This window comes from Marmota flaviventris, chromosome 7 (genome assembly GCF_047511675.1).
Source record: "Marmota flaviventris isolate mMarFla1 chromosome 7, mMarFla1.hap1, whole genome shotgun sequence".
Lineage (NCBI taxonomy): Eukaryota > Metazoa > Chordata > Mammalia > Rodentia > Sciuridae > Marmota > Marmota flaviventris.
Window position 1 is genome coordinate 39347304 of NC_092504.1, and position 27093 is coordinate 39374396.

General features: G+C 36.3%; 1 protein-coding gene across 1 annotated transcript in view; it reads right to left on the bottom strand.

Annotated features, from left to right (window-relative positions):
• The window catches only part of Fryl (FRY like transcription coactivator), a 233228-nt gene that overhangs the window by 177118 nt on the left and 29017 nt on the right, over positions 1-27093 (bottom strand). The window contains exon 2 of the mRNA XM_071614271.1: positions 18954-19137. The gene's annotated coding sequence lies outside the window, so the exon portion shown is untranslated. The remainder of the gene's footprint in view (positions 1-18953; positions 19138-27093) is intronic.

Here is a 27093-nt window from a genome sequence, read left to right on the forward strand (position 1 = left end):
TTTGATTTTCATGAGATCCCCAACCCCAACTTTCTTTTCCTTTTTCCTAACTTCCACATATGAGAGAAAACATATGACACTTGACTTTCTGATTCTGGCTTATTTCACTTAACACAATGGTCTCTAGTTCTATCCATTTTCTTGTAAATGATAATTTCATTTTTCTTAATGGTTAAATAAAACTCCGTTGTGTATATATATCATATATTTTCTTTATCCATGTATCTATTGATGGACACCTAGACTGGTTCCATAGTTTGCTACTGTGAACTGTGCTGCTGTAAACAGGGGTGTGCATGTATCACTATAGTATGATGACTTTAATTTTGTAGGATAAATACCAAGTAGTGGTATAGCTGGATCATATGGTAGTTCCATGACTAGTCATTTTTATTATTTTTTTTTTTTTTTATTTTTTGGTACTGGGGATTGAACTCAGGGGCACTCAACCACTGAGCCACATCCCCAGCTCTATTTTGTATTTTATTTGAAGACAGGTCTCACTGAGTTGTTTATCACCTCACCATTGCTGAGGCTGGCTTTAAACTCACAATCCTCCTACCTCTGCCTCCTAAACCACTGGGATTATAGGCATGAGCCACTACGCCAGCCATACCTAGTCTTTTGAGGAACCTCCATACAGATTTCCATAGTGATTATACCAAAAATTTACAATTAACACCACCAACAGTATAAAAGTGTTTCTTTTTCTCTACATCCTCTCAGAATTTTTCAATACTTCTTCAGTAGATATGCAGCCTTCCTATTTTCAGCTTTTAAAAAAATAAATGTCTTTTGGTTACACTGAAAACACTTTGAATCATACTTCTCTAGTTTCTTTAGAGGTTGTAGTAATAATTTCTGGCAAGGCTAGGTTTTGAAGAGTTTTTATTTGTTTTGAGGGTTGTTTTGTTTGTTTGGTTGGTTTGGGACAGCTTTCTTGCATATTAATCACTTTTTCATCTTGTCTACATACACATTATTTAACAAGGAATTTTCATTTCAATTGACTGATTTGGAGAACATTTTATCTAAAAGAAAAGTAATTGTTACATCACTTTTATAATACTACTTTTGAGATAGTGAAGGTCAGAGAGGTTAGGTTAACTGTATGTGGTCTGCTGTTTATGTGATCAAATGCTGTGATTTCTAATTTAAGAAAAAGGTCAAATAAACAAGGAGGTCAGCTGGTATTTGACAATACTAAAAAGAAGATTGTAAATAGCCAAATAACGGATGATTTGAAGGGCAAGACTTTTCACCTGCAGTGGGAATATAAATCTAGACACTTCCATGTGCAATAAAAATAAAGAACAGCAGCTCAGCTCTGGTGCCTGGAAGAACCTAAGGGCAAATAAGGCCCTCCAGGGACAGCCTTGCTTCACTTTAGTCCAAAAAGTGTAAAAGAGAAAGTTGAATGAGTATTCAGGTAATACATTAACTTCATTTCCTTTTTGAAAAGAATTTTTTAAACAACCAATAATGCTGCAAATTTAATTATCTTAATTTTTCTAAGACATCTGATTCCATGAACTTCTGATATAACAGAGTACATAATAACTGAAGAAGCACCAAAAGTTAAGAGTGAATGAATTTCAGTGATATTCATTAAAGTATTCTTAATACTTGTCTGTATGCTTGGAATACTTCATAATTAGAAGAGGAGAGCAAGGAAGTTCTGGTGCCTAGCACAATGTAGATTTGAGCTCAGCAGTAAAGAATGACTCAATTATTATGTAATTAATACAAAGTCAACTTCTTAAAGGGCTAGAATCCCTGCTCAGAGTTTTTAGGCAAAGGCTATCAGGAATGCTACCATTCCTGTAGCATGTCACAGAAAGGACTACCCCACTGGGTAAGAAGACAAGGGAAAATTACATCAAAGATTCCAGCTCGAAGCTCTAAATTTGACTTCAAATGTATTTTGTATTATACTTTCAATACCAGAATATGTGGTGACCTAAAAATTCATCATATTTTCAACCAAAGAGAGAAACTACACTGCAAGACATGACATCTATAAAGGCCAATTCCTGCTCTTCTTTTAAATTAATGTGGGACTCTTGGGAGGCCTTTTAAAATGATGCAGAAAAGTAAGATGATGTAAATATTCTGACAGCCTTTGAGAGTAAGGATGTTATAGTTTTCATATACATTTAAAATAATCAGTGCTCCTATATAATACCAAAATAATTATGGAAAACAGAAAAGACAGTAATTTTTTAATCTACCAAAGATTGTACAAAACATGAAAAATCTACTCATGAATAATCAAGGATTGATAGTAAGTCATTATTCAAATATATTTTAAATGTGATTGGCAAAAATCATTAAATTAAATAATTCATGGTCATCCCTATAATTACCAAAGAACACCCATGATTCATAACAATGGTAGTATCACACTTTAATCTTTAAACAATTCACTTTTTCTCTGATCATTTTAGAAAAGCTATAATCTTTATAATCTTAACTTTTATAATTTTTAAATAGCTTTATATTTTTAAGCTTCTCTCAGCCATTCTTTTTAAGAAGTATGGAAACATACTAATGCAATCACAGATTACATGACCTGCTAAAAAAATGCTGTATAATGATATTGAGCTAGAATAATTGGGCTTCACTGCAAAAATCCAAATCTCCTGCTGATAAAGCAATGTTCTCTGCAGGTAAATTTGTCAACATTTTGTTGATTTCACACTTTGAGTCAGAACAGCAGTTACTGTCATACAACTTGATCTAGGGAAACAACCAGCAAATTTTCCACTCACAATCTTAAGGGAAAGTTTTCCTTGAAGGTTTTATTATTGAATTAAATGAAAATAACACCAGAGTACAAACTTTCTTATATACTAGTGAATTAATACATATTTTTAGAATAATTTCTTATTGTATTTCTATGTTGGCACAGGGGGAAAAAATGGAATTTGACCAAAAATGATCATACAAATGCTCTCCACTCTACATAGTAGCCCAGTAAGACATCAATGTGGAATGCACTGTCAGTCTATCTCTGGAATATAATTCTACCCCTAACTTCTAAAAATCTATTACTGTAACTATTCCTCACATAAATTAACAGAAATCATACACTCAACCAATATTTATAGACAGAACTATCTGCCAAGAACCAGGGACAAAAGAGTGAATAAAACAAAAATCCCTAGCCTTGGAATTTACTTAAAGTGGGAGTTCAAGCTTTTTATTTTATTTTTTTTATTGACTATTTTTTTTATTTTTTAATTTTTATTGTTGGTTGTTCAAAACATTACATAGTTCTTGATATATCATATTTCACACTTTGATTCAAGTGGGTTATGAACTCCCATTTTTACCCCGTATACAGATTGCAGAATCACATCAGTTACACATCCATTGATTTACATATTGCCATACTAGTGTCTGTTGTATTCTGCTGCCTTTCCTATCCTCTACTATCCCCCGAGTTCAAGCTTTTTAAAGTTATTTCTTTGCAAATCTGAAAAAAATGAAGATTTGTCATCCCAAAATGCACACTTATCTAATTTTACACAGTTTTGTGCCTTTGTAATCTAACCACTAATCATGGATTAAAACTCTGATTAAAATCCTCTTTATACTTCCTTTCTAATCCTACTATTTATAGGAGATAGTTTCACAATTTTACTATTCATCGTGAAGGGCAGTACTTCTTTTTTGCTCTTTTAACTACTTAGAGCCCTCAAATTCAATGAGAATGCTTATTTATTCCATTTGTACCTCTCATGAATTTCCAGGTTATCAGATTACCCTTTATTGATCTTGGGCTTTCCAGAATAATCGATCCTAATGTCTTCCATAGCTTCATATAAGGGACTTTCTGATTTCATTTATTCTCTGGGCTCCCTTAAGCCAAAACATCCCTCTCCCCACCCAAACCTACAGTTAGAGTCTTTGCAAAAGTCTCCCCTAAAATCTCTGAAAGAAGATATGCTCAAGAGAAACACAGTAAAGCTTAACTATTAACAGAAACTATCAATTAACCAAAAATTTTCAGTTCTTGCTTTTTACAAAAAGAGAACATGTTATGCATTAAAAAATTATTTTCTTTAAAAAATGCAACATCAAAAACCCTTTCAAGCATCATTATGGTCTCTATTCAATGTTACACCTTTCATATCTATAGCTTAAAAAATTATACAATGGAAATTGCTCTACCTAGTTATGATTTTAAGTTCCAGTAAGATCAAAAACAAAAAAATATTCATGCAAATTTGATAGGCATATTTTATGTTTTTATAGAACAACTTGAAATAAAAGGGTTACCAGTTTCATCAAAATTTTAAGTTAGAGAGGGCTGGGGTTGTGGCTCAGTGGTAGAGCACTTGCCTCACATATGTTATACACTGGGTTCCATTCTCAGCACCGCATATAAATAAATGAATAAAATAATGTCCATAAAAAGGGGGGATCTGGGGATATAGCTCAGTTGGTAGAGTGCCTGCCTTGCATGCACAGGCCCTGGGTTCAATCCCAAGTACTATTTAAAAAAAAAAAAAAAAACTTAAGTTAGAGAAGGGGAGCAGGGAAGAGTAGCTAGTTCAAGGTCCTAAGGCAGGTACAGGATCACAGTTTAGTGTCCCACATTTGTCTTTCCTCTTCACCTCAATTTACCGCATCCAACAAGCTTAGAGAAGCCCAACTTCTTCCTCAAGAGAAACTATGAAAGCATTCATCCCATTGATGGTTTAGATCCCCTATATCTCCCAAATTTATTGCTCCAAAACAACTTCTCTAAACTTAAGGATGATGATCTGTCATCTGCAATCTCACAATGTGTATTAAAAGACTTCAAAATTTTTATGATTTTTTACCCCATAATGCCCCTTCCAAAGCCAATTCTAGAAAAATAATCAGAAATGCCCATACAAATCTATTTGCAAAGATTTGTTTACTGTTATCTCTATGAACAGAATATTGCAGCAGAATGCAAAGAACAAAAACAGAGGGCCAGTTGGAAAAAAGTCATAATATATTCATAAGATGAAATGTTATTAATTTGGAAAAAGCTAGCCTAGTGCAGTGGCAAAACCTGTAATCCCAGCAATTTGGGAGGCTGGTACTGGATTGCAAGTTCAAGGACAGATTCAGAAACTCAGTGAGGCCCTAAACAACTTAGTGGAACTCTGTCTCAAATTTTTTTTAAAAATCAAATTTTTTTTTTTATTGTAGATGGACATGATACCTTTATTTATTTATTTTTATGTGGTGCTGAGGATCAAACCAAGTGCCTCACATGTGCTAGGCAAGCACTCTACCGCTGAGCTATAACCCCAACCACAATACTCACCATATATTTATAAGAGCAAACACAAAACAATACATATAGTATCTTCCCAACTGTTAGAGATAAAATTACGTTTCAAAGCAAAGAACAGCCTGTAACCCAGTGGTTTGGGAGGCCAAGGCAGGAGGATTACAAGTTCAAAGCCAGCTTCTGCACTTAGTGACACCCTCCCTCAAAATAAAAGCTAAAAAAAGGGGTTCTGGGGATGTGGCCCAGTGGTTAAGTGCCCCTGGATTCAATTCCTGGTATAAAAAAATACCCAAAAAAGAGCAACGAATAGATCCTGAAGACGAGACTAAAATTGTCAAGAGTACTCAATCTCTGACTCCATTTCCTCATCTACGCAATAAGGATAATAGAATCTCTTAGGGCTATGATGAGAATTAAGTGTAAAAGATAAAAAATGCTTAAACGGTATTTGAAATAGAGCAAGTAAACTCAATGTTATAATTTATTAACATATATCACATGTTAGGCAAATATTGCAACAATTTCCGAAGGAAGTAATAAAAATTTTAATACCTAGAGACTGCCATTATTTATTCCAATTAACTTCTGGGTTAATTTTTTTCAGGTCTTTTAATACACATTAAACATTATACAATTTTAGTTGGAATTATATTGAATAATTTCTAGTGGTTACATTTTTTGTCAAGGTATCCTCATTGAATCATTCCACTAACACTGAGCATTAGGTTCAGTTCTTCACTGTTGTACAATGAAGACACTGCAGGAAATATCTTGATTGGCAGTCTTTGTACACACTTTGATTTTTTTCCCCTTCAAGAAAAAGTATTGAAACAGAACTGCTATCTCAAGTGATAGGAAATGCACTTGGCTTTGCTCCCCTACTGACCTGTATGGAATGCAGACACACAGCAGCTGTTCAAAAATGCAAGTTTCTACTCCCTCTAAGTGGGTACTCTAAAAGCTATTACTTGCCTTTTTCTCCATGCCTTTTGTCTTGTTTTTTGGTACAATCGCTTTCTTCCAATTTAAAGGATCTAGTTTTTCCTATATATCACTCTAAGGCCCATATACAATTTTAGTGTTCCAAAATTCAGTACATTCTTCAAATAGGTTCTTAAGATTTTACTTTATCTGTCACAAAATGGGATTCCTTGTTTGTTAGAAATATGTGCTAAAATATTTACAGATGAAATAGCATGACAGAAGAAATGCATCAAAACAACTAGAAGCTGTGGAAAGGGAATGCTTATGGAGGTCATGTGAACTTGGAGGGGTTGTTGGTTTGTTTGTTGCAGAGGGGAGTGCTGGGGATTGAATCCAAGGGCTCTTTACCCTGAGCCACATCCCCAGTCCTTTTTATTTTTTGAGACAAGAGTCTCACCAAGATGCTGAAGTTGGACTGGAACTTTTGATCCCCCTGCTTTAGCCTCCAGAGTCACTGAGATTACAGGCATGTGCCACCACACCCATCTTAAATATGTTTTTAAACTAGTCTAAGCGTGAGGACATAGTTTTTTAAATATATCTTTAAAAGTAGATATAATGAGGGCTGCGGCTGGGGCTCAGTGGCAGAGCACTTGCCTAGCATGTGCAAGGCACTGGGTTCAACCCTCAGCACCACATACAAAAAATAAATTAAATAAAGGCATGCTGTCCATCTACAACTACAAAAAAATAAATTAAAATAAAAGTAGACATAATGATTAAAATAATTCCTATAAAGCAATTATGGTTCATTTCTACCATAGATATTACAAGAATAATAGTTTAGTCGCTATAAAAAAAAAAAAACAAGACCTAAAATATTTAAGCCAAAATCAAAAAGGAAGTAAACAACTACAGTATTTGGAATCTTGATTATACTTGCCAGTAATTCCCACAGATAAAAACATACTACAATGCATTTTTCTAAACCATGGCTTCAGCATACCATGCTGATTCTCCAAAACAATATTAGTATTTATATTGTGCATTACAAGAATACAATTATGCCTCTGTATGTGCCCACATGAATATTTGATAAGTCGTTTTATTATGTACGAGTATTAAATAATCCAAATTCTCTTGTTGCCTAAGTCTCATCTTGGTACTAAGTTAGGCATATCACAAACAATACTTACAGATTAACACAGCCACCAAAGTGTTCTATTTGTATCCAGAGGCAAGTGAACAAGACCAGTATCATCATCATCATAAAAATAATAATAATAATAATGAAACCTACCTCTCTGCACATCTTTTCTTTAGATGTACTGTGGGAAGCATTACTGATTTCTGTACAGAAAACACTTTACCTGGGAGGCAGGTTGTCAGAGCAAAAGGTTAAACAGCATTTCTAGGCTTGAAGGAGCAAAGTTTGCTGGTTAGTTTGACAATAAATGGTAATCACTATTCATTCTAATATTATTCTAAAATTCAAGCTGATTACCAGCTTTTGGTTTCAATGGTACTATTTTTTCCCTGTCTGATTAATGATATCATTATTAATGAGCAAAACACAGTCCCAGGACAAAAGAAAAATAACAGTGAGCGAAGGAACGACCAGAAGCTGTCACAACCCAACCATGGACCTGTCTCGCATGGTCTCCTCTTCTGTAGTCTTAATAGTTTTCTCCAAAAAAGCTTTCTTTCTTTTCTTTTGTTTTTTTCAATAATGTTAGGGATTTTCCCATATACATTAATTTGCAATAAACCATTATGGTTTAATTGACGTAGAGTAAGAATTAAAAAGAAGTCTGCTTAAGGCTGGTGCAGTGGAGCACGACTATAATCCCAGCAGCTCGGGAGGCTGAGACAGAGGGATCACAAGTTCAAAGCCAGCCTCAGCAAAAGCAAGGCACCAAGCAACTCAGTGAGACCCGGTCTCTAAATAAAACACAAAATAGGGCCCAGTGGCTGAGTGCCCCTGAGTTCAGTCCCTGGTGCCTCCCTCCCAAAAAAAGAAGTCTACTTAAAATTCCTATTTTCCATCACAATACATGAGAACAATACAGTATGAGGAGGACAATAGGGTAAGTCCCTATACTTTTTATATAACAATAAAGAAAAACCTACGATAAAAGATAGGTTTTTCATAACAACCTGAAAATTATAAATCTCACTTCCTTTCCATAAGCTTGACCTACAATTTCCAATATTTCAAGGTTCCAAATTAAAATTATTTGGAAAAAAATCAAGAATTTTACCAAAATTAATATAATTTCTGATATTTAAATGTGGACAATGTTTATAAACATTTGTGGTACTTCAAAAAAGAATGCATTTTAACAGGGGACAATGCTAAAATTCAAGCTCTAGGTTACATCTCACCTTCTCTTGAATTTCTAAATGTTCATTATTACTAACCAAAATGAAACACATTTCTAAAAAGCTTCATTGAGAAGAACTTTAAAAAAGAAGAGAAGAAGAGAAGAAAAACTGCAAGAAGGGGAGCTACTGGGATTTAAATAGTCCCTCTAGAGGTTTTTCATTAAAGAATTGTTAAATTCAAAACATCCCTGAACCAGTTAATGATGGGGCATTTCCACAAGAGGCAGAGGGCACAGGAGTTTAACATTCATAGTGAGGGTCAACTTGAGCGCCTAGAATCTGCATTAAATGACACTTAGATACATCCACCACCATTGAGGCATTGGCAGGCAATCTGCAAGAGAAATCGTGCAATAGGTTTCAGATACTTGAATTAAACCCATTCCAGCCACAGTCAGGTACCAAGGAGACAGTCATCAGTGTGAGTAAAGGAGGGGATAGGAGAGACACCACTGGAGACATGGTTACCAAAGACTAACTGGAGCAACAATCTGTAACTGCACAATGGCTTCTTGCTTCTCTTTTCGGAGCCAGCTAGCTGTTCTTTTTTTAAATGCCCTTTAAGTAACATTCAGGTTCAATAAACGAGGCTGTTTCACTGTGAGCCTCCAGCCCTAACTCCCAGCGTGACAGGCCCCCAGAGCTGGTGCTACCATGTACCCTGTGAGTTACACAACAGCTCCTGGCTCCACCCCAAAAAGTGCTTATCTTGCTATTGCCTTCTCCCCACGTTTATGAAAGAAAGTGTTGTGCTGGGCAGGATTTACACCGATTGACAGTTCCTCTCACTCTAGAAATCTGTAAAGGATAATAAGCAATTTATTCAAAGCCACATTCTCTGTACAGAAAACAAGACATTTCAAAGTCAGTAACAAAACAACATTCCAAATCAGTTTGGTCACGATGGATGATCATATAGAACATACCACAAAGCTTAATCCTCCTCACACCAGTACACATAACAACTCTGAAAGGACTCAAATACAAAAGTCAGTAAGTCCTCTCCTACCCCACCCCACCCCACCCCACCCCACAAATAGACTGAATTAACCACTGTGAAGAATAAAGCCTAAGAAAGTTACAAACACAGGAGGGTAGAATTCAGAATTGGTTTGTTACACCACGAGAAGCTGCCCTACAGATCCAGATTAACTAAGTACTCAATAATGACAAAACAACCACTAACTACTGAGAGCCTATTATGTGTGGCCAACAAGGTTAGGTGCTTTACATATATTACTTCATTTTAACTCAAACAAATTCATAATTTTTGCAAATGTTCAGCTTTATAGATATGGAAACTGACAAAACTAGAAAATGAATCATAATACTGCACATCAGGATTTATTTAAATATTTGGTACTGGGGATTGAACCTAGGAGCACTCTACCACTTGGCTACATCCCCAGCCCCTTTTTTTTGTTTGTTTAATTTTTGAGACACGGTCTCATCAATTTGTTTAGGGCCTCACTAAGCTGCTGAAGCTGGACTTAAACTTGTGATCCTCCTGCCTCAGCCTCTAGAGTTGCTGGGATTACAGGTGTGGGCCAAGGTGTGGTATCCAATGTGAATTCTTTTACGTTTTAAAAGAATAAACTCTTCTCCAGGAATTACATGAGATTAAGTAATAAAAATGCAATTATGCTTTCAATATGTTCTTACATTGATTGCGAATCTCAGAACAAAATAATTAAACTTAACCAACATGATTTTTTAAAAATGTTTCATGAAAAGCAAAGAATAAATTTACCTTTTTGAAGTAAAAATAGGAAAAAAAGGGAAATACTACGATCAACAAATCAGATTATTTTAAGATTAAGTCAATCCTTTTCTGATGTCTAAATACTTAAAGTCCATTGAACAACTTTATAAAATGACAGTTCCCTGTTTCAGTCAACATTCTTAAAATAATCTTCAACCTAAAACAAGTGCTTCCCAAAGACCAATGCTAATAGTTTAAACACTGTGATAATTCAATCAGCTGTAAAATTCCATATTAATAGTTACTATATTATAGGGAAGACCTGACAAGAATATACAAGAGATCAGTTGCCATATGTGGGGTTTAAAAATGAAAATTCCTCCACTAAAATCAGCCTTTTTCTTCCAAGTCCCCACATGCCCCTTTCACTTTGTTACTGCTCTATGTTGAAAGAATTTTTGGTCCCTGGCTCAGTTTAGTGGAGTTCAAGGTCATCAGAATAAACCTTCCAAATGTTGTCTCTAGACCAATATTCCAATCCTGGTTATACTCCTCATTAAAGAGTGTAATACACATTTAAATCACATTAAAGCTAGATGCAAATGTTACCTGGAAGATTCATCAGAGGAAAGCAAAAAGGCAAAAACTAGATTTTTAAAGCTTTGTGGAAACCTGATGCCAGATACAGAATAACAGATGAGGAGAGCCCAGCTGTACTCCAGGCACTGCTCTAGACAGTGAAGCTCACAACTAGGGAAAGGACACAGCCCACAACCTTGAGGAATGCGTGGTGTGGTGTGACTCACCCGCTCCAACACCAGCCCTCCCAAACCATCCTAGAACAAGGAGGTAGAAAGTTCCAATATGGCACAAATATAGCTATCACACACACAAAAAAAAAAGCTTAGCTTTTAATATATCCAGCTTCTGAATTAATGCCATGATTATACTTGAAGCTTTAGTTCTTATGTGGGACTTAAAATGGGAGAGGAAACAAGACTTGTAGAGGGCAAAGTGAGGAACTGAGTCATTTCTCCCACCTCACCAGGTTTTTCACCATCACTACTAGTTACATAAATCCTATGTGGAATGCAGTATTTCACTTGTGACATCTTTATCTCTTAAGCCTTTCATAAAGCTGTCAAACCAAGAGCTACATGGAATATTTTTGGTTTTATAGACTCTCCATTTTAAAATAAAAACCTTCATCACTCCAAACTAAATGCATTATGACTGACGATCACAGTACCAAAAATTCAATTTTTACCTATAAACACTTACCCAGTTAATATTTCAAAAGAGTTTTTTTAAAACTTAAAAAACATAGTCCAGAAACTAAGACTTGGTATCCTAATCTTAAACAAACTCATTTAAAATTTCTATTAAGATTGTATTTTTAAATAATACAATCAAAATACTTTTATTAGTTAATATAGTTGAAACAAGTTTAGATTAATATCTGAAAATTCATATGTAAGATAAATCTGTAAAAGAATCATTATAATTTATAATTTCAGAGAAATGACCTCATACGGAGGCAACACATGTACATGTATACAGTACAGTTACACAGTGCTAAGACATTATAAGTTGGAGAATGTGAATTAAATTCATTTACAGGTAGAAAGGGAGACAGGAAAAGAGAAATGGAAACAGAGGAAAAACTGTGAGGACTTTTAAAAAAAAAAAAAAGAGTACCTAAAACCATTTTGCAAGCTATGGGGCAGTGAATGACAGTGCCCTTCTCTTAACAGAAGAAACCCACTGGCTGGCCCTGATGTACAAACAAAATCAAGCATGAGAATCAAGTACAGCACTCTGTCAATATGCAGACTCTTACACTTGACCTAGAAAGATACATAAGAAGCAATCCAGGTGGACAATTAGTACACGAGATGTTTCAGATAAAAGCAGAAGTACATTTAAATATGCTACATATTCATGACTTTATTGGCCATTATCTGCTACCATGGAAATCAAACATTTAATTTTCTACAAATGTCATTACTCCCATTAAGTCATAAGAACTCTCTGACACTGCCATAGAAACATACTTTCATCAAACCAGTATAGAGAACATAAATATTATTTGATGTGCACAGAACTGTAAAGGTTGCTTCAAAGGGCAAGTGAGATTTTTCTCTCTGAATGAGGTCACTCTTTGAAGGTTCTATTCATGATATCTGTAAAACCGTGCTTGAGATTTGCCTTTCTTATAAGAGATTTCCATGACTGATCTCTCTAATCTTAAACAACTCAATAAATGTCTAGAGTCCCTAATCAGTTATGAAAATTAAAAATATACAATTGAGTTCCAAATAAATATATGAATGTTTCTGATTTAATAAAAACTATGGTGAACCATAGAATTGACTATCAATAAGGAAAATAGGGTAGGTGGGTTAAAAAAAAAAATCAATCTGAGTGAAGGGATCTAAAAGGGATTAGGGGAACAGTCAGGAGCTATGCAGAGCCTTCAGGAAACAACAAAAAAGCAGGGAGGAGGTAGAGGGTTCTAGGGGCAGAGATGTCATGACTGAAGTTGGGAAATTGCAGGTCAGCTAAGAAAAGAGGTAGAAAACTAACAGTCTCGGGCTGCCTAAAAGGACATAGTCTCACAAGAGTAGACCTTGAAGCCTAAAGAAAATGATAAAGCCTTCAGTTACTTCACTCTTCCCCAATGAAGGAGCCACCACGAGTTTGAGAAAGCAATATATGAACGGACCCATCATTTCTAAATATTTCATGAAGCAGTTTGGATGAAGAACAGGGACCAAAACAGTGAGACCAGTTTTTTAAAATGGGAGTAGTCCAGAGACATCTTTTTAAAATAAGGCAATGGACACAGAAAACCAATGGGAACAGGCATAGGCCCAAGGTAGAACTGAAAGAAAAAACAGAACTGAACAAACAAGGCACTGTCACCTTTCACAATTGCTACCAGAGTCTGCAACCCAGCTCCTGACCAACTTCTGCACATGGGTACACACACACACACACACACACACCCCTCCCTCTAGCGGACCACACCCACCATAATCAGAGAGCCCTTTCTCCCCAAGCAAATAAGATGACATCTCACTCCCCTCCACCCCCTTCTCCCTACAAGCCCACCCAACCAATCTTCATTTCCTAGAAGTTCAACTCTTCCTGCCTCAGCATCCTTCCTCACTGCTTCCTGTCGGGAAAATGGCACTCTGATTTTTTTTTTTTAAGCAGGTTAACCCTTACTGTCCTTCAAATTTCAGTTCAAATATCATTTAAACTGTCATAAAGGCAATCTATATTCTTTCCAATCTAATAAGGTGTCTCAATACTTAAATCTCTCTTGAAATATTTGACCACACCCATAGACCTGAGTTTGTTTAATATGGACTCCCTGTTAGAACATTCCCTGAGAACTGAGATGATGGATATTGGTTACCTAGTGCCAAGCCCAGTATGTGAAACCTGGTAAGTGTTCAACAAATACTAGTTGAATTAATAATAAATAAAGGCACAAAAGGTCATTTCAATTTCTCAATTAGAAAAATGGTCATTCCATTATGTGATAAACGGAAGACAGGAAACTCAAGCTTGTGTACAAAGTCAAATTCTATCATCTGAAATACTAGTGGGATAGGTCCAAACTATGTACATGGACTCATCAAATAACAAATGGTCACTTAGCCCAAGAATAAATATAGCATTAATAGGAAAGGATGAGAAAACAATAAAGCCAAAAGGATTAGAAAACATATCTATTTAACTGTCAGAAAGAAGAAAATAGAAAAAGTTGACATTAAAAATTGTATAGAGTTTACAAAATAGAAAACTCCAACAAACCTAGAGAATCCCAGAGCTCAGGAGCCTGAGGCAGTAGGATCTCAAGTTCAAAGCCATTTCAGCAATTTAGCAAGGCCCTAAGCAACTTAGCAAGACCCTATCTCAAAATAAAAAAAAAATATATAAAGGTCTGGGGGACATGGCTCAGTGGTTTAAGTGCCATTGGGTTCAAATCCTAGTACCAAAGAGAAAGAAAGAAAAAGAAAAAAGAAATGAACATCTAACAGAAAAAGAAATGCAAATGCCTCTTGACCAGATAAAAAGATATTCAATCTCACATGTGATGAGGGATGGAAATTAGCCTACAATGAGATCATTTGACAGAACACCCAAAAGTTTGACAACGTATTTTTTTGACAAAGTTAAATATAGACAAATAGGTACCCACATTACTGGTGAGAACACAAAGAGGGGCAATGAATTTGGCAAAGTCTAGTAAAATTGCAAAATCATTTACCCTTTGACCCTACTACAAACTAACAACCAGCTACCCATGTTGGCTACCCTACAGAGAAACCCAAGGAATTTTGGCCAAGAGCCATAAAGGACCTGAAACCTGCCAAAAATCACATGAGTGTGTTGGAAAATAGCCCAGAAGACTCATTGGGCCCCCTCCAATTGAGCCTTGAGATGAATATGGCCCCAGAAACACCTCGATTGCAGCTTTATTATCAACTCTGGGTTACGGGCACTCAACTAAGCTGTCCCCAAGAAATGGGACCACAGCATCTTTGGGTTATAATGCTTACTGTGTTGTCAAGCCATTACGTTATCTGGTAATCTGTTAGACAGCAATAGATTACAAGTACATACACAGTATTTTTGACTAAACATTCCTACATAAGGGAATACACCTTATGTCCAAAAAAAAAAAAAAATGCAAATTCAATTCTTAAGTATATATCCAAGAGGAAAAAAAAAAAGTGTATTATGTCCACCAAAAGAGATATACAAGATATATACATGCCAAATCGATTCATTATTGCTCTCCACTGCAGAATGGATAGAGCAATGGCAGTATGTCACATTGGAATAATGTACATCAATGAAAAAAACCTACTGTTTCATACAACAGGAGAAAATCTCACAGACCAGGTATTAAGCAAAAAAGTCAGAAAGACAACTTTTGATAGTATTCCCACACGGAGACTATTATGTACTAACTGGGAGTACAACAAATGAGTAATTAATGTTCTGACTATATTAGTCCTTATGTCATTAGGACCACAATTCTTAGCCTGTCATGATGACACACACTTATGATCCCAGGGGCTTGGAAGGCTGAGGCAGAAGAATGGCAAAATCAAGGTCAGCCTGGATTATTTAGTGATATTCTGTCCTCAAAATAAAGAAATAAGAAGGGCTAGAGATGTAGCTCAGTGGAGAGCAGCCCTGGATTCAATCCCCAGTACCCCCTTCACACACACACACACACACACACACACACACACACACACACACACAAGAAAAATCTCTACTTTGCAAAACCTAGTGATTTAAAAGCACTAAAGCAAGGGGTCTGCCACTTAGTTTCTTAAGTAAAGTACTATTAGAACTCCACTACATCTGTTCATTTTTGTTTTGTCTGTGGCTGCTTTCCCATCAACATCAGCAGTTGAGCAGTATAACAGAGGACAGCAGCTGGCCCACAAAGCCTAAAACATGTACTAACTATCCACTTACAGAAAAAAAAAAAATTGCCAACCCCTGACCTAATTGCCATTGGTGCTCAGTACAGAGAGAGACCAGACAGCTAGATGTTGTGGGCTGACTCTTACCAGATTCCTGCTAAGACACAGACTGGCCAAAGAAACTGTACTTGAACATGATCAAGTCCAACTACTGCATCAATTATTAGGAGATAGAAAGACAGATGAGTAAATTACTTCACAGGAATGTAATCAGGAAGATCCCTTTAAACAAAAGGGGAATGGGGACAGGGGAGGAAGAAACTTGAGAAAAATCAACGAACTGCAATGGAAGGGAGGTGCTCATACACATCCTGATCCAATCAAACCAAGTGTTTTTAAAATGTACCAGAGAATCAGTATCAAGATTAACTGGACATTTGTAATGCTGGAATTTACTTTCTTTTTTTTTCCTTTTAGTGGTGCTGGGGATTGAACCCAGGGCCTTGTGCATGCAAGCCAAGCACTCTACCAACTGAGCTATATCCTCAGCCCTGGAATTTGCTTTTTAAAATAGTGATAATGGTATTATGGTTATATTTTCTAAGAGTCTTAAGTATATATATGAAAAGTTATATGATATCTAGGATTTACTTTAAAATAATACAGGAATGAGAAGAAAGTTGGCAGGATGTATGAACAATCTGCCTATGACTTGATCATTACTGAAACTGGGTGATGAGTACACAGGGATTCCTTATATTAGTCTGTGTTTTTGTTGTCATTGTTAAATTTTTGGTATTTTGTGCAATATTGGGGATTGAATCCAGAGGTGTTCTAGCATGTACCTATATCTCCAGTGCTTTTGGGGGATTTTTGTTTGTTTTGTTTTGTTTTTTTAGTTGTAGTTGAACACATTTATTTTATTTATTTATTTTTATGTGGTGCTGAGGATCGAATCTAGCACCTCACACCTGCTAGGCGAGTGCTCCACAGCTGAGCCACAACCCCAGCCTTTTTTTTTTTTTTTTTTTTTTTTTTGAGACAAAGTCTCTCTAAATTTCTGAGGCTGACCCAGAACTTGCGATCTTTCCTCAGCCTCCTGAGCTGCTGGGATTATAGGCATGTGCCACTGCATTGGGCTATTAGTCTGTTTTTTCATGTTTTAAATTTTCCATAATGAAAATTTTAAATAATAAGGCAAAATTTTCTTCAGACATTTAAAAAAAAATCCTGAAGTAAAAAAGAAGACCTCCTTTTCAATACCTTAGGAATGAACCTGTGCATTCCCAGTAATGATGAGGTTGGAGGTGGCAGTGTTGGGAGTGAGGAGTACACAGAACCTGGGGGTTGCAGTCCTAGAAAACCAATGCCAATTTACTTATGAATTTCAGTTACTGCAGAAGAATCACACCCTTCTTCTCCTAAATTTCTTTCAGAAGCTATCTGATTTTTTTTTTTTTTAAGAATCTGTTTTAATCAGATTTTTTGTCACTGTGACTGAAATACCCAACAAGAACAACTTAGGGGAGGGAAACTGTATTTGGGCTTATGGTTTGAGGTTTCAGTCCATAGATGGCCAAATCCACTGCTCAAGGTGGCCCAAGTTGAGGCAGCACATCATGGGGGAAGAACCCAATAGAAAAATGCAGCTCACCTCATGGCAGGTCAGGAAGTGGCAGGGAGGGGGGAACAGGGAAGAGGCACCCTTTCAGGGCTCACACTCAATGATCCACCTCCTCCAGCAAGCCACAGCCTACCTACCTTCCACCTGTCTACAGCTACCATTTAAACTAGGATGGACTCTCACAATCTAATCATTTTACCTCTGAATATTCCTGCATTAACAGGAGCTTTTGGGAGATACCTCATATCCAAACTATAACAGGATCCTAGCACTAGAATCACTGATGGACAATTACTAAAGTGAAAATAATGAACACAAGACAGGGCAAGGATACAAGATGAGAGCCATTAATATAGTACAATACAAGCGTGAATGGAAAGACTTCTGGATCAAATGGAGGAAAGTCCTAGAAGTCATAAGAGAAGGCTAAGAAGGTAGAAAGAAAAGAATATAAGAGATCAACTTCAAAACAGAAAGGTTTTGTGAAAAACATTTTAATAGTGGGACCTTAGTCTTTCCCCATAATTTAATGAAAATAGAACAAAAATGTATCTATCAGATAGGATATAGAAGGATACATATCCTCAAAAAAAAAAAAAAGCTAGCAATTTGTTTATTAACTTCATAAAGCATTAAGTATAGGAAAGCATCAAAACACTTAAAAATCATTTAGTCTAATTCATTCATTTCATAGATGAGAAAACTGAGGTCTAGTAAGGCTAATTCATTTGCACTCAAGAACACTATGTGGTTAATGATGAGAAGGAGAGCCAAAATATACCCCATTCTCTACTCTACCTACCCACCTTCCATTCTCATCTAATCCCACAGTTCCCATCTGGTGACTTCTTTTCTTTACTACAAATGTCACTATGTATTTTCATTCACATATAGCAGGCATTTGGCAAATATTTATTAACTGGCTCAACCTGAGCCTACTTCAATCCTTTCATTTTTAAGATATTCCATTTCAGCTGTTTTCCTCCTCTATCCCCAAATCCCCAGATGTGTTCTGAGCAAACCTCAGCGATGCCCGGAAAATGGGTTGGCTAACTGTCATCTATGCTTCAGGAAAAATGTTAAAATATGAAAAGGCACAGATAATGCCACGCAATAAAAAGAGCTGGCATTACAAACCTCTCTTATTTTCTCCATAAATATGTGCGTAATTCGCAATCACCAGGAGGTAAGAGGATCTTCTTGATTCAATGGGTTCAAAATATAAATAGATAGGAAAAGACAGTAATAGGATATACTTCCTCAGCCTTACAATAAGGGATTAAAGAGAACATATAAAGTACACAGGCATAAAGCTGTTCACATAGTTTATATTTATTCTTTATAAATATTACATATTATACTGCACCCAGAATGTAATGTGGAAAGAATCTTTTAAAGCCTCTAAAAACCTAATGCTACTGCTACTTTTAGATGTGATTTAGGAAAACTCAGTGAAAAGAAAAAAAGTGTAAGTATTAGCTTGTATATAAAGAGAAGGCCCAGAAAAGGAAGCAAGCAATCCAACCAATAATTGGTTTACAATTTTCCACTATTCTTTAAAAAAAAAAAAAAAGTACATATACTTACCACTTAGAAATAACTATTGAGGCACAGATTTTATAGAAAAGACACCAAATTTGGAAAGGATCCATCTAGAAGCTTCTTCAATCTGTAGCTTGTACTTTACAGGCACTCAAGTAGGCACCTGGGGCAAAGCAGCGGTGATTCTCCATGTATGGAGCAGAATAGGGAATGTTGAAGGCTGGAAGATCTAAAACAGAAGAAGGAAGTATGGTTGGTTATTAATAACAGCCATGCCTCAAACCAAAGTTAACATTTTAGCAGCTGTCACATAACATATCACAAGCGAAATTAGAATTATAATTGAGAATTTGGTCAAGAAAAGCTTACAGGGCTGGGGATATAGCTCAGTTGGTAGAGTGTTTGACTCGCATGCACAAGGCCCTCGGTTCAATCCCCAGCACCATACACACACACACACACACACACACACACACACACACACACAAACTTATAAAAAATATTCAAAAGCAAAGAAAAAAATTTTTTTATTTTTCCTCAGGGCTAGGAACATATAGGTAGAGCACATTCCTCACACACATGAGGCCCTGGGTTCAATCACCAGCAAAAAGTAAAATTAAAATATCTCAACTCTTCAGAGAAACTATCTGGAGAAAATAAAAGACTGAGAATTCATCTTCCAAGGGTTCTAACCTAAATGTTTTTCCCTACCTGTAAAACCTTTTGAGTAGATTACAAACTCCTCACTATCTTAAAGAAAATGTGAATCAGAATTACCTGCTTCTTGATGACACAAGGGCCATGATAGTGTCTACAAAGCCTTTCTCTGAAAAGGTCCCTAGGAGACAGGTGTTCTCCGTTGCTGGTGGCAGGGTCAATGTCAACAAGGTGATTAATACATTGCCTCTTTGACCCAGAAATCCTTCCTGGGAAACCATTTTACAAATAAAACTGACACTTGCAGAAAGACAGTTGTACAGCAAGATTATTATGGTATTACTTGTAAAAGTGAAACATGAAAAACCCAAGAAGATTGGTAAAATCACCTATGGAATTCATAAAAGGAGATTCCAAGCAGCCATAAAATGAGAGAGGAAGATCACTAGACTATATTAAATAAGCAAGGTACAAATAACATGCTATATTCTGTGTTTTTAAAAAATGTTATTGGTTTGGTGTGGTGGCACATGCCTATAAGCCCAGCGGCTTGGAAGGCTGAGGCTGGAGGCTCTTGAGTTCAAAGTCAACTTCAGCAGCTTAGCGAGGCCCTAAGCAACTCAGGGAGAACCTATCTCTAAATAAAATATATTTTTAAAAAGGGCTAGAAATGTGGCTCAGTGGTTAAGCATCTCTCGGTTCAATCCCCTACACCCCCACACACAAAGAAATTTTATTGTCTGCATTTAACAAAAAGGGAAGAGAAGAAAAAATACAAAAGCACTGTAATGATAACATGAGAAATTGGTCAAATGGTTACCTAGAAAGGACAATAAGGAAACAGGATGAGAGAACGTATCTTTTGACTTCTGAAATGTGAATGTTCGAATAAAATTAATTTTTTATAATTCTCAAAATTAATTCATATTCTTTCAGAAAAATACCTATAGATAGATAGATATAGGTATATAGATTATTCTGATTTATATCATTACACTGATTTATATCAGTATAATGAGGTCACTTTCCTGAAAAGTCAAATGACAAGTTATTTCCTTGTCCTTCAAAAGAACACTGTTCTCTGCTACTGGTAGCAATCCAACATACACTGACTGAGACTGATGGCTATAATCAAAAAGACAGATAACAAGTGTTAGCAAGTATGTGGTTGGAGCCTCAGACACTGCTGGCGGGGATGTAAAATGGTACAGGTGATTTGGGGAAGTCTGGCAGTTCCTAAAAGGTTGAACATGACACCAGCAATTCTACTCCCAGGTATACACCCAACAGAAATGAAAACAGACATCCACACAAAAAATAAATATTCATTAGTAAAATCATTTATAATAGTCAAATGGTAGAAACAACCTAAATGTCATCTAATCCATAAATGGATAAATAAAATGTGGCATACCCACCCAATGGAATATTACTCTGCTACAAAAAGAAAGTACTGATACATGTTACAACATCGATACATTTTTAAAATGTTATGCTAAGTGAATGAAGCCATTCATAAAACCCTATATTTAACAAGATTGCATTTATATGAAATGCCAAGAATAGGCAGTTCTATAGAAAGTAAAAATAGATTACTGGTCACCTACAGCCAAAAGAGAAAAGATGGGGAATAACTGCTAATTAGTACAGGATTTCTTTTGGGATGAAAACATTCTAAAAGTCAATTGGGGTGATAGTATACAACTTTGTAAATACATAACCACCTCAAATTGTGCACTTTAAATTAGTTATTTGGCTGGGTGCAGTGGCACATGCTTACAATCCCAGAGACTCAGGAGGTTGAGGCAGGATGAATGCAAATTCATGATCAGTCTCAGCAACTTAACAAGACCCTGTCAGAATTTAAAACAAAAGGACCAGGGAAGCAGTTTAATGGTAAAGCACCCCTGAGTTTAAAAACTAAAAAATTTAATTAGTTATTTGTAGTGGTATGAAAATTATATTTCAATAAAACTACTCCTTTTTTAAAAAACTATTGTCTAGGGACTGGGGATGTGGCTCAAGCGGTAGCGCGCTCGCCTGGCATGCGTGCAGCCCGGGTTCGATCCTCAGCACCACATACAAAACAAAGATGTTGTGTCCACCGAAAACTGAAAAATAAATATTAAAAATTCTCTCTCTCTCTCTCACAAAAAAAAAAAGTTAAAAAAAAGCTACTGTCTATAACTTCTTCACCACTAACGAATATTGAACATTATTCCTTATTATCTTGCAACTCTGGAAAAGCAATGGATTTAAAAATAAAAGCATATTCTTGCTAAACCATAGATAAGTCACAACTTCCGAATTTCAATTTCCTTGGGGGAGTGAGAGTGAATTCTCTCTGACACACCATCACATTTTTCTTCCAACAGAGCTGCATGCCCGCACCAGCAGTAAATTGTGTCTGTCCCAAAATATGTTTATGTCAGTTGAATTTACAACAATTATGCAATTTAATTACATATTGCATCAAAAATGAGTATAAAAAGATATACTTTATAAAAGTTTAGTCATATGATCTAGGAGACAAGCCCTTCTAAAAACATTCTACAGAAACAAACTTGACTATACGGATTGGTGAACCATAAACATTTATACAGTTAATCATAAAATATTTAAGGTATGTATGTTTCCTCTCCGTTTTAAACAAATTCTCTGTTTAAACAACCCAAATGCCAGTATATTATACAATCAATATTTTGTAAGAGAGCTTCTAATCTATGTAAATTATTTGTATAAAAGACAAATAAAATTGCATTACTATCATTCTATGTCACACTCAAAAGAGTGATGATGGACCTAGTCAGTTCCCTCTTAGAGGATAATTTTTCTACTCAAGTTCCTATAATCTCTTCAGATACCCTCATCTCTGAACAGGAAGAGGTGGCCCCATGTTGACCCTTCAAATTCAAAGGAAAGCTAATGAAGTCCCTCCTTCCTGTGCACTTAGCTTCCACTTGTGAAGGCCTTTTTTAACACAGACCTCTAAAAACTCCTCCCTTTTCACACCTAAACCTATATATTTAGTTGACCATTATATTATGCAAAAAAAATTAAAAATTTAAAACCACAACAGGAAAAAGTCTCTCACTTACGTTCATGTTCCTCCACAGACTCTACATTTCCTCTCATGACCACATTTGTGCCTCTTCTTTCTAACTTATTCTTCAACTACCAGTCATTGCACTCCGGCTTCAACCACTGCAGTGTTAAAACACCCTACCAAGAAAACTGTAAGGGGTCATGCTAACTAGTGTCTACCTCTCCTCTCTCAGTACTCTGATGCATCTCAGATATTTATTCCCAGTGCACAACTACGGTCACAACACTCACTGGTGTGGTAAATCCATACTCTTGATAGCTACAGACTAAAATCCAAAACCTCACTGTCCTGGGAGTCAAGATTCTAAAGAAAGAGACTAAACCACTTAGCCAGTCTCCCAAAGATTACCGGGACTTCAGGCTGAGCTCTTTGCTCTGTGCAAATACATCCCAATCATCCCTTCACCCAGATCCACTTTCGGCCACCTGGACTGCCCTCAATCCGTGTCTGCAATGGAATCCAAACTCATTTTCAAAGTAAAAATCACTTACTTCCTCAAGAGCCTCAGGTTTCTAAGCTGCACAATGAGAATACCTTTGAGGCTGTTTTATGAAGATTATAAAGTGTTATAAATACCACGAGTACTGGTAAGTGTAAACTTAGAACAATAGCTGGCAGATATCACTCAGCAAATGCTGTTACTGTTGTTCATTCGACACAATGAGTGCCCAATAAATATTTTTTAATTGACAAAACAATAGAAAATGTTTTTTCCATCCACACTATGCTCTTTGTTCTACAAGCAAACATTTATAAAATCCGAAACATCTGAAAGTTAAAATGATGAAAATTTCTGATCAAGTTTTCATTTTATGGGATTTCTCACATAGATTAATGATACAAGAACAGCAACCCACTTATTTTAGTCAGCTATTTTTGCCGCTATAACCAAAAGACCAGACAACAACCATTTTAGAAGAGGAAAAGTTTATCTGGTGCTCACAGTTTCAGAGGTCTCAGTCCAAAGACTATCAACTCCATTGCTCTGGGTCCAAGGTGAAGCAGAACATCATGGTAGGAGGGCACGGAGAAAGAAAGCAGCTCAGGTTATGGCAATCAGAAAATAGAGCTCTGATCACCAGGGACAAAACATACCCTCAAAGGTATGATGCCTCCAGTGACTTACCTTCTCTAGTCACACCCTACCTGACTACAGTTACCACCCAGTTAATCCATTTAAGTGCATTAATGCACTGATTAGGTTAAGGCTCTCATAACCCAATCATTTCACTTTTTCTTGCACTGTCACACACATAAGCTTTTGGGGACACCTCATATCTAAACCATAAAACTATTTCATGATTCATATTAGTTTTTTTGATTCAGTAATATCTACTAGAAAGGGGGAGGAGGGGCTTACCAAATCAATAGCCTTACCATCTACTTTTTTTAACTGTGATAAAATACATGTAACATATAATTTGTCATTCTAACCATTTCTAAGTGCACAGTAAGTACACTCAAATTGTTGTACAATCATCACCACCAGCCACTCTGGAACTCTTTTCATTTTGCAAAACTGAAACTCTATACCCAATACACAGTAACTCCCCTTTCCTTCTACCCCAGCCTCTGCAATCACCTTTCTGCTCTCTCTAGGTTGATTACCGGAAGTATCTCATTAAATTGGAATCAGCATTTGTCCTTCTGTGACTGAGTTATTTCACTAAGCTAAAGTCCTCAAGGTTCATCTATGTTGTTCTGTACTCTTTCAACAAGGCCTTCAAAACCACACAAGGACAAGATATAAACATCCTCCACCTGAGGTATATTATGTGAACGACACTAGAGATGCATATGACTCAAATTACAGAAAGAAAGGGAAAAGGAGAGTAAAATCCATTTGATTATCAGGTATTCTGCTAGGTGCACTTTACATATCACTTAAGTCCACATCTTCCAAAAATCTAGATTATTAAGACTCCCAATTGACAAAAGAGAAAAAAAAAAGGAGGCCACACATGTCACTACCCTATGTCCATTTTTGTTTTCACCACAGAGTTTATGGCTACCTGACATATGCTAATTTGTATTTAACTATTTCATTCCTTATTACCTCTCCTTAACTAGAATTTAACTATTCAAGGTCACTGACCTCTAACCAACCCAGCGACCAACAGGCAGAGAGTGGAGGGGCAGGGTACACGAAACTTATAACCCAAGCATCGTCTAAACTCTGGTTGTTCAGAGTGTCACCCATGTGCACGTTTCTTAGATACTCAGAAAGTGGAAGACTTTATTACTATTACAAGAAACCCCACACTTACAGGTTGGTTTTGTTTGCTTTTTGGAGTGAGGAGTCAGGGACAGTGGAAGTCAAGAGTGGAGGATAAAATTTCAACTGAGAAGACTGATGGTTCAAGAAGTCTGGTCTCTAGCAAGCCCAAATCTATTGTTAAATCTTCATCTTCTATAAATTTTTGTTGTTTTTATCAAACTTGACCTGAGGACTTTTTTTTTAGTAAACATGAATTTGTAATGGAACAAAAGACATTGTTGTGAAACATGATCTACTTACACCTTAAATATGTTCAAGAAATTATTAAAAAATACATTTTCTAAGTTCTCCAGCTATATTTTTCATAATGGAAATGAGAGCCACCTCCTACACAATTAGAAAGATTTAAAATATGATGAAGAGAAATTAGTATTTAAAAAAAAAAGCTTTCACTTCCTTTAAATCCCCACAAAAGTCTACAATTTCCATTAACTTATTGTTTTCATAAAATAATTTCATCTGAACACAGTATGAAAAATGTCAGTCATAAAAGAAGTTCTGTGTTCACAAAATAATTTTATCTTACTGATGTAACAAGAAGTCAGTGGTTTCCTTTTGGTGGTAAACAATGGGCCTTGGGAAACACATTCCCCGTTAAATGTCTTTTGCATTTTTCAGACACAATTGGTTCAACTTCCTAATAATCACCATTTACCAGAAATGTGAAAGATAAACATCTATCATGATACACAATAAGACTAAGCAAGCCAAAAGGAGAAAAATAAATGAAAACTTCAAGGGCTCCCTGAGGACAGTGGGGGACATAGAACTTCCAATTTCCCAGCCATCTCCAAACTAGTCTTTAAAGTGGTATAGCAGTGTCAAGGTGACAAAACACTCACCATTTTTCTCCCTTCCTAAATGATCACGTACATCAGCATGAAAACAGACTATATCATACATTTTTCTACGTTAAGGAGGGAAAAAAAGCCCCCCTTTGTCACAAAACTCCTTCCTGCTAATGCTGCATTCTCTGCTCCCCTGATATTCTCTCACTCCCTCTTCTCATTCTTTCTTCTATCCAAGGCTTTCTACCTCTACAGTCCCCAGGACCACTAGTCAATGCCCTCCACACCTCATGAAATCCAAAGGTCAACGTTCAGTCCTCATTTTCCTCCACTCAAAAGCAACATGTCTGTCCCACCTCCTTCACTTAGATTACAAAATGCCACATGCTCTCCTGGTTTTCTTCCTCTTCCTCATGAGCTTCTCTTCCTCTGCCTCTTTCCAAACTCAATGTAAGGGAACCCAGGGTCAGTCCCCAACCTCCTGTCCACTGACATTTACTCTTATGTGGTCTTATCTGGCCCCAAGGGCTTAAGTTCAAACTTGAGTTTTATCAGCAGATGGAAAGAATCTCCAGTTCAGAGGTCAGTGCTCTCTGCAGTCAGCTGTCCTACAAGACATCGAAAAGTATCTCAAATTCAACTCTTGATATACTAAATTCTTTGCCTACCTCCAGCAGTGTACCTTGAGTAAATAACATCATCATTCTTCTAATCGCTAAGGCCAAATATCTGGCAAGCACATTTATTTCCCTGCATCCCCCAAAACAATCCATCAGCAAGTTCTGTAAACCTTGTCTTTAAAATACTGTAAGTCCTAAATTTGACCACTTCTCTCCATATCCTTGGCCACCACTCCAGCCAGAGCCATGATCATCTCTGGCTCAAAGTTGATTCTTAAATGATAGCTCTGTATCTACTACAGCCTCAATTCTCCACAGAGGAACCAAGGCAATCTTTGTAGAGTATCAATGCAGTCGCTCCAACCATACTGAAAATTCTCTATATCAAATACAGGAGGAAAAAAATCCATGATCTCTCTGCCCTTTCCTTTCCCACATTCCAGACACACCAGCTTTCCTCTTGCTCTCAATAAACATTTTTTTTTATTAAATAAATGCTGGGGCTGGGGTTGTGGCTCAGTGGTAGAGCGCTCGCCTAGCATGTGGGAGGCGCTAGGTTCGATCCTCAGCCCCACATAAAAATAAATAAATAAAATAAAGGCATTGTGTCCAACTACAACAAAATTTTAAAAAAATAAATAAATAAATGCTGCCCAGGATAATAAATAGGCACTAAAAAATTTAGCAAAATCTCGCAAACATTTTATTCAATAAATATTAATATCATAAAATTCCC